This window comes from Camellia sinensis, chromosome 4, assembly GCF_055761805.1.
Source record: "Camellia sinensis isolate YWXY chromosome 4, ASM5576180v1, whole genome shotgun sequence".
Taxonomy (NCBI): Eukaryota; Viridiplantae; Streptophyta; class Magnoliopsida; order Ericales; family Theaceae; genus Camellia; species Camellia sinensis.
Genome location: NC_138964.1, coordinates 194,666,106 through 194,679,077, shown reverse-complemented (window position 1 = coordinate 194,679,077; position 12,972 = coordinate 194,666,106). Strand labels below are relative to the sequence as shown.

The following is a 12,972-nucleotide window of genomic DNA, read 5'->3' as shown; positions in this document are numbered from 1 at the left end:
AGCAGGGAGATCAAGTCTTTTTAGCAAAGACATCCAACCAAGGGAAAATCCCCTGTTGCATGCTTGCCTTACTTGAAGCTTGTACTCCTCAGTGACGTCGGCCATGCCCTGCGCATAAGCCTTTTCATCAGCTTATTTGATTTCAGCCTTTTTCGTGGCCAAGGCCTCCTGAAGTTCCTTCTCGGCTTGGGTCGCCTTGTCCTCAACTTCATTTTTCTGCGCTTCGGCAACTTTTTTTATAGCTTCAGCAGCCTCGACCTTTTCTTCGGCCAAAGTTTGGGCTTTAGTGGCAGCCTCGGCCTGGTCTTCCAATTTCTTCATTTTTGCTTGAAGACCCTTGTTGATCTTCTGGAGTGCAGAATACTCCTTCTACAAGTCAGTTAACTTCTCCATGTTCTCAAAAGATTGCATGGAGAAGGAGTGGGCATGCTGAACAGCCTAAAAGAACACAAAAGCGAGAAGTAATTACAGAAGTTTTACAAACAAAAAGGAAAAGACAGGTTACCAAGTGAAGACACTTACTTGAACACAGCGTTGAAGCATGAAAGCGTAATTTTCATACTCACTCATTCCAGCATTCTTTTCCAGATCACTTGGGAGAAGAAGAGCTGTATTAAGGGCAACGCCGACATTAATGTCGTCAGCGCTATCAGTAGCCGTGACCGGCTTGTCCTCCAGGGTAATCTCGGGCGTCCAGAGGACGTTTGGCACTTTGGATTTTGAAGTTGTTGCAGAGGAGGACCTCGGCCTCTTAGACTTTGAAGATTCTGATGGCTGGGTCTCTGCGTACCTCTTCCTAGCAGAGGGTTGGGATTTGCTGCTTTCAGCCAGCTTTGAGATAGGCAAAGTATCCTCAACCTCAACCTCAGTAGCCTTGGCCTTAGGTTGGGCCTTCTTGATTCTTCTTGGCTTCGGTGGGGTCATTGGTTGGGTTGGTACAGCATCAGCATCAGTCGGAAGGTCGGCTAAAAGATTTTGGGCAATTGGCTTTGCGCGACCCATTTCGGCAGTTTTGACAAGGCGTCGCCGGCGTTTTCTTTCTAGTATTGGGATCAAGTATGGGGCTGAAGTAGATGGCAGATCGACTGGGTCAGAAGTAGATCCTTCGTCTGCTCGTGATATGGAAGCAATGGGAGGAGTTGTGGCAGAAGGTGGAGAAAGACTCTTTTTCTTCCTTTTTGGGACGTCGGGTAATGTGGATTTGTATGTCGGAATAAAATTCAGTAACAGGGGAGCCTTGCGCTTGTGAATTGGAAGATCTAGAAGCTTCTTTAAATCTTTTCCAGGGAAGAAGGATTGACGGAAGTTTTTGGGTGGCTGATGAAGATCTGCAAGACAAACAAACCAACATTAGAAACAGGCAGAGTTTTGAAAACTTGGAAAAGAAACAACTAAGTATTGGCACTGGGCTCTTACCCTTGCCCTCTTTAACTGTTCGAGGAAGAGGGTAGAGGTGAACATCTTCGTCTGGGCCAAATTCCCAATTTCCCGAAGCAATGACAAAGTCATCCCCGGCTACCTTATTGGAATCCGGGAGGTCGGCTACAATTTTGAACTCGGTGGACCTCGGCTTGAGGTAGTAGACATAACCTATTTCCTTCAGGTTAAGGGGGCACATGGTATAACAAAATTGGATATCGGCAAGGGTGATCCTAACGTTCTCTTGCCTAGCCAGGGCTATGATACCATTAATCACTCGATAAGAGTTGATAGTAAGTTGCATAGGGTTCAACCTATAGAAGTGGAGAACCTCGCGAAAGAGGGGATTGAGTGGAAGCCGGAGTCCACATTCAGTAAAGGCTACAATAGGAAAGGGCATCGTATGATCTGTGGACATGATGGAATCACCATCCCCAGCTAGCCTAAAGTGAACATCGGCTGGGATGGAGAACTCCTGCCTAAAGTATTCAAATTTTGTTGGGGTATTTACCCGATGTCTCCACATACCCATAACGTCAGCCTAAAGTCAGAGGGCTAGGTCTCAGAAAGGAGGTGTTCTTAAAAAAGTTATTGGAACCTCGGCAACAACCTAGGTAAGTAGTGATACGATTTGTTTCAGTTTTCCTTAAATTAAAGGTTCTACAAACAAATCCCAAGCCTAAGAACTATGAAGAACAAGATCAAAGGCACAGATCTGGAAAAGAAAAACAGAAAACAAGAAAGAAAGAATGACGTTTCAGAATCAAGAACAAAGGTATGATTCTCGAAAGCGAAAGAGGTACAGAAGTAAAAGATCAAGAACCATGGCAAGGAAGTGTTAAAACAGTGCAAGTGTTCAAGAGATAAGTGAATCGTGAATGAACACATCCAGATGAACAATCCAAGGTATGAACAAAACAAAAATGGCAGCAAGTAAACAAAAGCGCATAGAAGAAATTGAGGATAGAAGAAACGGAATCTTACCAGAACAAATGGAGCCGGAATAAAAACCGCCGAGGTAGGGCAACGATTGCAGACACAGCAGAACGGCAAACGCTTCGCTAAAATGGAGGAATGAAGACGGTTGGAGAGCTTGGAGTTAGAACAATGGTGGATTTCAGAAAGTTTAGAAAGAGAAAAACAAAACCATAAATTCGAATGCATAAAGTAAGGAAAAGAAGATAGAAAGAAAAGTTTTATCAAAAAAAACTTGAAACGGCGGCAAAAGCAGGGCATTTATTACGCCTGGAGCAGCGTGCACGTCAGATGGCGCAGACGAGTGAAAGACAACTTTTAGGCGCGTCACAAACACGGGCCAATGAAGACAAAGCACGTGAAGGGAACGGTTAGATGTGCATGACAGCTCATGCGCGCGATGGAGTTCATTTGAATTCTTGTTCTCCGAAGAGAACACATCGGCTTGAAATTAAATTATTTCGGCCAAATAGTTTTTGAGCCATTATGCAGAAAGAAATACCGATATAGGTTCCATCACCTCAGAATGCCGAGGTAATAGAACCTAGGGGGCAGTTGTAGAGATATATTTCTTGGGTACCAACACGTGGCATGGCGACGCCGACGTGTTTGGCCGAGGTGCCACGTGTCGTGGAAATTACGCCAAGGTGATCTTGGAGTTGCCGAGGTTATCTTCGAAGATATTGGAATCCGAGATAAGCGGATAAGGAACAAGAGTCCTAGGACAAAGAGGGGACTTAGCAGAGATAAGGATAAAGCTCTTAGGGAGTTTATCTTTATCTCTTGAGAAATCCTAAGAAAGCATTGAATTGAAGTCTATAGAAGTCATATTTCTAGTAGGACTTGGATTGAGTTAACTATAAAAGAGAGGCACCCCCATGGGTCTAAGGTACGTAGTTTTATACTCAAGCTTGTGAGTTTAGCACTTGATTATCTTTGAGAGATATACTGACTTGATCGTCGGAGTGCCCCCGGGTGGAAGAGCCACCGCCGGAGCCCTTTCTTTTTGTTACAAGTTACTGGAGCCATCTATTCTGCCAGTGCTCTCCAGCTGATTACTAGGCGGGCAGTGTGGTAAGAAAATTACCCACACACTAAGGAATATTTGTCCTTCTTTTGGAATGGTTTGAAAAATTTCGCATCCTTTCTTTCTTAATGTTATATTAGAGTGTTATGTTTAAGAAAAGTACACTAACATTTTTTATTTTTTTTGTGTGTGTTATATTAGAGCGTTACGTTTGGGAAAGGTATACCAAAGAATTTTTTTTTTTTTTTTTTTTTGTGTTATATTAAAGTGTTACACTAAGAAATTTTTTTAGAATATTATATTGAAATGTTACATTTGAAAAAAGTACATTAAGGAGTTTTTTTGTGTGTTACATTAGAATTTTATATTAAGGAGTTTTTGTATGTTACATTAGAGTGTTACATTAAGGAGGTTTTTTAGAGTGTTATATTAGAGTATTACGTTTGAAAAAAATACACGAAGGAGTTTTTTTTGTATGTTGCATTAGAGTGTTATACTAAGGAGGTTTTTTGGAGTGTTATATTAGAGTGCTACGTTTGAGAAAAATATACTAAGAAATTTTTTTGTGTGTTACATTAGAATCTTATACTAAGGAGGTTTTTTAGAATATTATATTAGAGTATTATGTTTGGAAAAAAAATACACTAACGTTGTATTTGGTTAGAGGATTTAGGGAGAAATTTAGAAAGGAAAAAGAAAAAGTGTGTGAAACTTGGTGAAATATAGGTATGTTTTATTTACATTTCATCTACCTTTTCTATTTCCCTTTCCAAATCCCTCATCAAATCCTCTAACCAAACACAGCATGAGGAGTTTTTTTTTTTATGTGTTACATTACAGTGCTAAGGAGTTCTTTTGGAGTATTATATTGGAGTGTTACGTTTGAAAAAATTACAGTAGTGAATTTGTTTATGTGTTACATTAGGGTATTGCACTAAGATTTTTTTTTAAATGTTATATTAAAGTGTTACGTTTAAATTTTATATTGAAGTATTACACTTTTTAGTGAGTTAATAGGCTTTGTGGATACGAAGCCCACTATTTTTTATGAATTAAAATTTATGTAATCCTTTTAGGCTAACACTAGGTAGGTAACATCAACAATCCCCACAATCACTCCACAAAATCCCTAAAAAGATGAAGGGAAATGTTTTGTAGCTCGACACATTTGGCTCGAAATGGCTCGAAAGAGTGGACTCACGCGCGGTCTCTATCTCTTTGATCTCAGACCCCCTCAATTTCTCTATCTCTCTACTTTTCGATCTGTCTACACCCAAAGTATGAGCTCCTTCTCTTTCCTCTCCACCTGAAACCCTCCTCTCCACCTGAAACCCTATCGCCGTTACCCTCCTCCGACTTGGTGGTCATACTCTGGCCATTATCCTCCGACTTGGTGGTCAGCGAGATACTCCTCTCAGTCTCCTCTCGTTCGACTACGCTCATCCGACTCCTCTCACTGCCGGAAACTTGTTATACGTACCAATTGAAAACGAATCGCAGGTACATCCCGACATCGCTAAACTAGGGTTTCAAGATTCAAGAAATTGGGATTTCGTGTTTGGTTTCTCAATTGGGGTTTCGTGATTGGTTTCTTAATTGGTTTGATTTCTAGTCTTTGGGTTGTAGAGTTAGTTCTTGTGGGATGTTCAAATTAATTCTGGTGATGTGCTTGTAGGGATGTTCATTTCCAGAATTTTTTTTATACTGAAATTTTCCAAAATTTTCCCTAATGTTTTTTGCTGATAACTATTGGTTTATTGGTTAAGTTTTTCCCCAAGAATGTTTGCTACTAACATTCTGTTTTGCCACTGAATTTGTTGCCTCTAACGTTCTGCTGCTACATGTCAGTTTGCTTCTGAATGTTTGGTGAAGAATTTATGGTGGTAAATATTGTTTGCTGCAAAAATTTTGTTTGGGAATCCTTTGACTGTATGAAATTTTGTTTGGCAATCCATGTCAATTTAACAGCTTTACATTTCTCCATCTCATAAAAGCCATGTCAATTTTGTATGAAATTTTGTTTGGCAATCCATGTCAATCCTTTGACTGTAAGAACTGCTGGAAATTCCTCAATTTTGAAACAAATAAGAACATATATGCATTTATATTTCCTCAATTTTGAAACAAATAAATTATTAGAAATTCTATGATATACACCCTCTTCTAATATTGATAATAGTTTCTATTTTGGTCCACCCTTCTTTTTCTAATATATGGAATGTGAAAAAGATTTCTTACTATTTGTTTTCTAAAGATATATGTATAAATGAATCTGTAAAGTAAAAACGAAGAAGTTATTATTTTCATGTGTATATTTCAAAAAATATATTTATTAAGTAAAACTTCATGCTGAATGTTTGTTTGAAAAATGGTTCACCACACTGATTATAATACATAATATCTCACAACTTTTTGCATATTTTAATTTCTTTATTTTCAGAGGATGCAAACACAGGTGATCATGGCAGTTTTCAGGAAGCTTTCTTGAAGCAATTTCAAAATCTTATCACCCCTATATTAGTGATTGGCCTGTTTCTTTCATCATTTTCATTTGGTCCTCGTGAGCAACAACAGGTAAGTTATATGCTTGAATATATTTCAGGACTTGGTTGTATGGGGCTTTTATAATCATAGACTCATAGTTAGTAGGATATATAGCTGAATCTCATATTCAAGTTTTTCGTTAATGATACATACATATATATATATATATATATATATTGTGGTTGGTTTGCCTTATGTGTAATTTGAATGTAATTAAGATTTTTGTTTTATCTTTTTGGGCCTTAAAACTTTGGAAAATGATTCTTTGCAGATTAGTTTCCAAGAGTTCAAAAACAAGCTCCTGGAATCGGGTTTAGTAGACCATGTAGTTGTTTCGAATAAATTAGTTGCAAAAGTGTATGTAAGGAGCTCGCCACGCAATCAAACAAGCAATGATGTCGTTGAGGGACCAGTTGTCCAAGGACCTGCTAATCCAAGCAAGAGCCAATATAAATATTATTTCAATATTGGAAGTGTTGAATCATTTGAGGAGAAGTTGGAGGAAGCCCAGGAGGCATTGGGGATAGATTCTCATGATTATGTTCCTGTTACATATACTTCTGAAATGGTTTGGTACCAAGAATATATGTTACCTTTTCAATTTTGTTATGAATTGAATGTCGTGTTGTGATGGATTGTTATTGATTGTGATAGACTAATAGTAGTAGATAGTTATTGATGATGGATTGTGCTGGATTGTGTTGTGACTATTAGAAAGCACAAACAGCAGGTGCTGGACTAATGGATTTTTGGTATATCATGATTGTTTCAATATGTCAGCACCTATACTTGGTGTCCCTCAATTTTTTTGTGAGTGAAATCCCACAAACTCAATTCTTAGCAGTACCAAATTCATGAATATAATGCAAGCAAACTTAAAAAAAAAATGTAGCTTGAAGATTGTCTTTCATGTTAGTTCATGTGGTTTTGACACGGTGAAAAATGCAGATTCTGATACATCCAGTGACAGTTAAGTGTAACTCATGTACATTCAAAAACCAGGTCAACCTGATTATGAAAATTGGGCATCTTCACATGCTGATAAAAATATAAAAACTGTTTACGGTATTAGAATTGGCCACAAGAGCACCCAAGTTGCAAATAGAAACAATGCATATACCAGTCACCAAAAGCAAAAGTAGATAGTGTGTCTATTCTCATAAAAACAACTAGGTCCTCTGATCCCAAGCACACAAAAAGCTGAGTGATTAATCTGAAACAGTTTTTATGGGACCATATGACATGAAATTAAAACAGTTTTTATGGGACCATAATCTAAAATCCATCATTAATCAAAACAGGGACACAAGAATAAATAAAAACCAAACCATCCATTCAAGTCATCCATTCAAATGGGACCATATGACATGAAATTACATATCATCCAGAACCTGTTTACAACACAGAACTTGTTTACAAAGACATTGAACCTGTTTATCAAAGGAGACAAAAATAGTAGAACACAGACATTGAACAGGTTTCTATTTGTTCAACAGGTTGAACAGTGTATTACATTGAACAGACATTGAACAGTGTATTACATTAAAAATAAAATGGGGCATTTGGATCCAATAATGATGGTACTGTAGAACTTTGACTGCTTAGATTGTTGACCATTCCTGATGTGCTTCCAATATTGTCCGGCGTTCCCATTGTGCAGACCCGTGCCTATAAAAACAAAGTACATATTACAAAATGATTTTAAAAAATATTGACCAATACATTCATCGTTACAAATGTGTACTCAAATATTGAACACGTACCGGTACAGACATGTTGTCTTCTGTGTCCACCATAGAAGGAAAATAGTAAGCTTCATTGTGCGGCACCTTATGATTATATAGTAAGACAATGTTAATAATAATTTGAAGCATTAACATAAAACCCAACAAGAAGCAAAGTACAATATTTTAAGTCCATTCAACACATACCGGAACATACATACTATCTTGTGTGCCAACCATAGAAAGAAAATAGTAAGCTTGATCTTCCGGCACCTATCATGAAATAGTAACACAATTTCAATACTTATTGTAACCATTCAATTATGAATCCACAAAAAGGTTACGAAACAACCTATGCCAAGTATTTACCTATGCGGGAGTAGTCTTCTTGTTCTTTCTCTTCAACTGATTAACTATTTGATCAACCTTGCTAACCTTCCGCCTCGTACATGGACGTCCTCTTCGGCGAGCAACCAAAGGACTGAGTACCTTGCGAGTGTTGCTTGCTTTTGTAGTATTCAGACGTGGAGGACTTTTCGGCGAAGTATGCGAAGGTGGTACAATACTAGTAGAAGGTGGTAAAGTACTAGTACATGGCACATTACTCGCAGTATCCGATTCAATAGTTTTCACTCGATCCTTGATTTCCTTCAACCCAAGTTATCACGTTCTTCAACTTCCTCACTCCCATTCAATGAATTATTGTTTGAATCAATATCCATTGTAGCTTCAAAGTTAAATACAATAGACAAATTAGTAAAAGAGCAAACTGAATAACTTTTTATAACTGGGAGCATGAGAGAGAGTAGCGAGTAGCGAGTAGCCTCAACATCTAGATTGCCTAATGCCAACCTAACAGATGTTGAAATTTCTCATAAATTTCTTTGGCAGCTTGAGCATGATCAAAGGTCACATTATAAGGTACAAAAATTATACTGTTAAGGTACAAGTGGATGATTACCTTGAATAAATAAATCTGAATCTCAGACAATGCATGTGAAAGAATAAATAAATCAATTTTTTTTTAAAAAAAAAATAATAGTAGATAGTGTGAAGGTATCACATTATAAGGCACAAATATTTTTTTTTAATAATCTCAGACAATGTGTTCTTTAGAAAGATTCAGGGTACATAAAGATTTGTTTGCCATAGCAGATTTATTTATTTATTTCTTTAGAAAGATTCAGGGTACATAAAGATTTTTTAATAATCTGACAAATTAATCAGATAGTATGAGTTTATTTATTTCTGTGTGTTATTTTGTGTTTTTAGATTTGTGCACTTACAGTTTATCTTTATCCTTACATCAATAACATCAAATGTCTTGAACTCATCATCACTAAGAAAACACAAACAATCTTAGCTCATCAGTCTTCAAACTAGGTATGTGGACAGAAATACACAATTTTACATTAAATGTATTATCAGTTACACATTTAATAGAGGAATCTCTTAATTACATGACCTTTCACACTACGCTGGCTTCAAAATTAGTGTGGACTCAGCAGTGTATATGAGATGATACACTATTGGACTGTCAAAGCTATATCAGCACCGTTCAAATAGCTGACTTGTGAGATATTCTCAATCAAGTGTGAGTTTATTTATTTATTTATTTATTTTTTAGACAATGAATCTGAAAAAAAATCCTCAACTAATACAGCAATGGAAGACATGGCAGTAAATCCAATTTGCTAATTTATTTTTGGGTACCTCTTATTTTCACAATAATGTTATTTTCATTGTGAATCACATCTGTTATTGAATGAAAATTTTCGAGCAGATTGGATTTATGATAGACCAATGGATGTGATTCACAGAGTAACCAATGGAAGAGCAACCACAAAGTTTTGAGCTCTGGATCATTTTCCTAATTTTATGATAGACCAATGGAAGAGCAACCATGGCAGCCACAATCATCATAGGTAGCTGCCATGGCATCTACAATGACAGAGCAATGTTTGAAGGGGAAGTACCTTATCCACAACTCAAGCAAACTTCCTCCTCTTCCACCCTGATGAAATAGCAGCGGCGGCGGCACAAGCTAGGTCGTAGACGTTGCTCCTGTATCTCTTCTCTACTCTGTTCTTTACTTCTCTTTTTTTTTTGGTTTTGTTTTTGAAATGAAATGAAAGGGGTGTATGTACCTAGTGGCTACAGCAGCACAACAGGTGAGTAAAACGCAATTTCGAGCCCTTTCGAGCCAAGCACTTTCGAGCTACATAGCAGTTTTGAAAAATGAAAATGTTAAGCCATACATTATCCACATACACTGAAATCCCAAGAAAACATCAAAACCAAATCTCAAACAAGGGAAAACAAATAAACTTTAATGTTACTAAATCAAATTAATAATACATACTACAAATAAAAAAGACTAATTAGTTTATAAAAAAACATGTAAGATTAAATGGATTAATATTTTTCCAAGTGAAATTTATGAGTAATTTTTCTTAAGTTTTTCAACGTATATTTTAAAATATACCTTGGCAAAATTTATGTAAATATGGTTAATTTAATACTCAATTATCAAATTTTGATTAATAATGTTACGTTGACAAGATATGAATGTCAAAATTTAAATATTAATAGTTTAATGGTCTCATATTTTTATTTTATATTATTATTATTATAGTGTCAGATCACGTTATATTCAAATTTTATACTTAATTTAATCATCATAATATTGTTGTTAAATTTAACTACAAAATTGTAGCTATCATCTATTATAAAGCATTTTTGTATAAGACCCTACATTTCCGATCATATATACCAGATACATAAACAATTAATCAAATTGTACCAAAAATGTCCTAACAAAAATTGAAAAAAATTATCATAGCATTATTGTTCAATTATTATGAGGCAATCTTGTTTTTTTGTTTTTTTTTTTTTGGCATCACCACTTTTGTAAATATAACACAGTATAACACAGTGGGGCCATTGATGATTGCACCGGAAACCGGGTCACACCATATAAAGCCAGTCATGTCAACCAATGGAACTGTTTGTTATCTATTTTTGGGTGGTTATAATTTATTTTAATTTGAGATGTTTGTCTTAAATTGTTTAATGTAAAAAATTTTATTTATAATTTACAAGATATAAATGAGTTAAAAAATTAATTATTTAAAAATTAAGAAATAAATACTTTTAACTTTTATTTTCACATTATGAACTTGAAAAATGCGGCAGACCTCCACCCTCGATGACTCCCAATCCCACATGGCTGTGGGTGATTGGAATGAAAGAAAAAAAAAAAAAAAAAAAAAAAAGCTACTGGCCAATGAAAAAAAACTGGGATGCTGGGTGGACCCCACTGGGGTCCTAGCACAACTGTTATACACTTTTGGTTTAAAAAAAATTCTACCAAACAAAACCAATGGGAGAGCTTTCCAATTAATTTTGAAGATTTTTGTACAATTTTGTTTCATACCATATCCACGTGCACGTCGTAATGTGGATTGATTGATAAAAAATAAGGGAAATTTTGTTATGTACACGCTGAATGTATCATATATTTTTAATTATGTTATTTTTTTGTCTCAAAATATTAGTTTTTTATTTTATTTTTTATTATCTCAAAATATTAGTTTATTTTAAAAATTAAGAACTAAAATAATATAAATTTTTTATTTTGCCCTTTCTTAAATTAATTAACAATACAAAAAAATATAATTATCACAATTGATATTCTCCAAAAAATAGGAATGGCAATGGGGGGCAATGGGGTGGATATTAATTCCCCATCCCCATTCCCCTATAATAAATTTTCCCCATTCCCCATTCCCCATTCCCCATGGGTATCACCCTCCCCATGTTTTAATGGGTATGGATTTTCCCCAACCCACTTTAATCCCCATTTTTATTTTTTATATTTAATGTTAACAACCACTTTTTTTTTTTTTTTTTTTTTAAGATTCACAACAAAAACTAAATATACCTTCAATCTTTTTTCTTTCTTTTTAAATATATTTAATGTTAACAATTTATTTATTTATTTATTTTTTTAAGGTTCACAACAAAAGTTAAATATACCTTCAATCTTTTCTTTTTTTTTTTAAATATATTTAATGTTAACAATTTTTATTTATTTATTTATTTATTTTTTATTTATTTATTTATTTTTTTAATGTTCACAACAAAAGTTAAATATACCTTCAATCTTTTTTCTTTCTTTTTTAATATATTTAATGTTAACAATTTTTTTTATTTTTATTTTTATTTTTTTATTTAAGGTTCACAACAAAAGTTAAATATACCTTCAATCTTTTTTCTTTCTTTTTTAATATATTTAATGTTAACAACCTTTTTGTTTTTCTTTTGTCTTTTTTTTATAAAGGTTTTAGCTAAATATACCTTCAATCTTTTTTCTTTCTTTTTTAATATATTTAATGTTAACAACTTATTTTTTTATTTTATTTTTTATTTTTTTAAGGTTCACAACAAAAGCTAAATATACATTCAATCTTATTTTATTTTATTTGGTTCAACAACAAAATCAAATACACATTAATTAATTAATTAAAAAGTTTGTTTTATAATAATCAAATATATAATTTTGAGAAAATCAAAAAGCTTGTTTGAAGAAAGTGTTATAAGACTCATATTAAATTGCATCAGGGCATAAACAAGAAATTGTTAGCCACGGACAATTTAGACATTAAACCATCTTTCTCTTAGCAAATTTGAACAATTCATTTTAATTTATCCAAAATCTAATTATACCTTTAACAAATCTGAACCACTCATTTTAAGATATTTATGCATTACCACACCCAATCCATCCTCCATCTTCTTCCTTTAGTCCCCCACGAATTTTGTTGTTTGTTACTTTTAAAAAACAAAAAATATTTTTTCAATTAAATTTTTACTAATTTCACAACACCATCACCACTATTCTCACTTTCACTGTCACACTACCATCACCATAGCCACTACTATCATCACTGCCGCCATCACCCCACCACTATGTAACAATTTCTACTTTCACCTTCGTTCCATCACCACCACCACCAAATATAAAAAAATATATTTTGAATTCTTTTTATAAAAAATATTTTTCATTAAAAAATATTTTCTATCTAAATAAATGAAGCATAACATTGGGAAACAAACTGATTTCAGTTAAATCTGTTCATAACTAAGAAAAATTCTTTTAATTTAAAAAAAATTATTTAGTATGACTTTGTATCCCCTTTTTGTTTTTCTAGCAAATAAATCTATGTACCCATCATTTCTAACCAATCACAACTCATGCTTGTTTTGATTCTCTACAATTTC

At 34.4% G+C, this 12,972-nt stretch overlaps 1 long non-coding RNA gene across 1 annotated transcript; it reads left to right on the top strand.

Annotated features, from left to right (window-relative positions):
- The first annotated feature begins 4,561 nt into the window (after positions 1-4,561).
- On the top strand, positions 4,562-6,808 carry LOC114257391 (uncharacterized). The gene is made up of 3 exons (XR_014365808.1): positions 4,562-4,921; positions 5,862-5,995; positions 6,237-6,808. It is a non-coding gene; the product is annotated as an uncharacterized LOC114257391 (long non-coding RNA).
- Positions 6,809-12,972: the final 6,164 nt, after the last annotated feature.